This window comes from Quercus lobata, chromosome 9 (assembly GCF_001633185.2).
Source record: "Quercus lobata isolate SW786 chromosome 9, ValleyOak3.0 Primary Assembly, whole genome shotgun sequence".
NCBI lineage: Eukaryota > Viridiplantae > Streptophyta > Magnoliopsida > Fagales > Fagaceae > Quercus > Quercus lobata.
In genome coordinates, this window is record NC_044912.1 from 7,036,827 (window position 1) to 7,039,161 (window position 2,335).

The 2,335-nt window shown below is 33.5% G+C and overlaps 1 long non-coding RNA gene across 1 annotated transcript; it reads right to left on the bottom strand.

The window, feature by feature from the left end:
- Nucleotides 1–595: 595 nt before the first annotated feature.
- Nucleotides 596–1,449, bottom strand: LOC115959268. Its single transcript, XR_004084813.1, has 3 exons — nucleotides 1,392–1,449; nucleotides 1,226–1,273; nucleotides 596–954 (listed from the first exon to the last, which is right to left on the bottom strand). It is a non-coding gene; the product is annotated as an uncharacterized LOC115959268 (long non-coding RNA).
- Nucleotides 1,450–2,335: the final 886 nt, after the last annotated feature.

Below are 2,335 nucleotides of genomic sequence, written 5' to 3' on the forward strand. Positions count from 1 at the left end.
GATATTGATGTATAGCAAAAGTGGTATATTGCTACCATTACACTTTCTTTGATCTCTAAACTCAAACCTACAAATTAACAGATTAGAAGCTGCATACAAATTGCCGATATGTTAATTATTATTTAAGAGAAAAGATATCAACAACCACAATTTGTACAAAGACCAAATCTGTCCAAGAGTAAAAAGTTTTGATACATTTTATTCTTCATCATCATCTCCAAAGTAGAATTTGAATGACGGAGAGGAACATGATTAATAGAAACATTATGACTTGATTTTGATTTACCTGCACAGATGCATGAATTGGCCAATTAAGGATAGAAATTTCGAAGAAACTAAATATTTATGATAACTGAGTATAACTAACAGCACAGTTAACCAAGGAACAAAACAGCAATAAAATATAGTCATTTAAGAAGATATAAGCTGACTCATACAGTGGAACTCAAGAACATAACTAGGTAGCCAACAAAAGAAATTACTCATACAGTGGACAAAGATTCATGTAGGACAACTTATAAGGATTAAAATGGTAGAGCTTACTTCCAATAGTGTACTTGCTTTGCAAATCCTGTGAAAAAGAAAAATGAACACAGAGACACCATCAGATTATTTTGATGTTTTAACTTTTAATTCAGTGAAATGATTGCTTTAAAAATTCACATTAGTATGGCAGCACTCTCAAGATAAGCAACTCAACCATGGCAAGATTGAAATCAATGAGATAGCCTTTATTTAGCTTCCACGAGAAGATGAAGTTCCCAGGCTTAACATCTCTGTGAACCACTCAATGCAATTACAAAATAAAGACCTTTACAGCTAGGCATTTTTTGAGACTTCCCTAAATGTACAATTGTAGGAGTTTCTTACCTGCTTATGTAAACATGCAAGGGCCCTAAACAGACAATAACCATACCACTGGAGCTGATATACATCCATGTATTTCTTCAAAACCTAAAAGAAAAACAATGCAATTGCATTAACACAGCTTCCAAATGAGGTTTGAATGAAATGGCTTAATAATTTCCAAATTTTGGACACTGCAATCGAATTTCAACTTTAAAATTTCTTGACAACAGTTTATAAAATAGACTAGATCATTACCTACATCAACCAAATATTTATTTTAGTAGAAGGTACCACTATTTAAAGTTGCAGTAATATATGCGGGACAGGGGATAAGTATCTTAATATATTAACTTATTAAGAAAGAAAGGGATGGTACCTGGTAGCATCAATATTCATGTGATCAAATGATCCATTAAAATATAACCTGGGAAAGTGATAATTGTATTATAAAATAAAATAGAAGTATTCCAAAATCCAAAAACAGTGCAACTAAAAAGGCAAACAGATGGAAGAACTGAGGAAGGAAAAATGAAGAAACATACTTGAGCCATTATTTCATATGTAAGAACAAACTTTATAGGGCCACTAGTTTAATCAAACCCGCTATCGGGGCTTAAACCCAGCCTAGGAACAACCACCCTAAAAAGCAGAATCTTGAGAGACAGAAGAATAAGTTCATGAACCGTTCATCAAGCGAGAGCCTGCATACAGGAAATGAAATATTGTCAATCACCGCGTAACAAGTCATGTTTTTTGTAGTGTCTTAGCTTATGTTTGAACTCACAAGTCATCTTTCCAAGCAGCAATTTTTTGGGTAAGATGCCAACTTTGTGTGTTGATTTGGTCAGTCGAATGGGCTGAATCCAAGAGTCATGAGTTGGGCATTGGTTAACCCATTTTGAGCTAAGCTCACAAGCTAATTAGCAAGGGCCTTCTCCACAATTTAAGCTTGATCTTTCTGGTATTTGGAGCTTTTGGGCCTTCGGCTTATTTTAATTTTGTGGCCCTAAAAATGCCCTTAACAAAGAGGAACCCAACCAATATTGAGCTCATCCTTGTCCGAATTGTTTGTCACTTTGTTGACTGACCTTTTTCATTAATGATGGGTTTAATTCTCTCTCTAGCCATTTCTTGACCCATTCTTCTGGTTCACTTCTCCAGTTAGGAGATGATAATGAAGGAATGGCATACTTAGTAAGGTCATAGTGACATCCAGGCCTGGACCAACGGATTTGGAGGCCTAAGGTAATATCTTTTTATGGGTTTTTTTTTTCATCACTTAAATAATATTTTACTAGTGTTTTATATAATAATTTTTAAATTAAAAAGTCATTATTTTTACTTTTTAACATGATATTTTTTGTTGGGAAAAATGCTAAAATTATAACAAATTTAGCTACAAAACACTTACAAACTGATGGAGCAACAAATGTGATCAATGACATTTCAAGAAGATAATAAACAAGTATTTGAAAGAATGATTCTA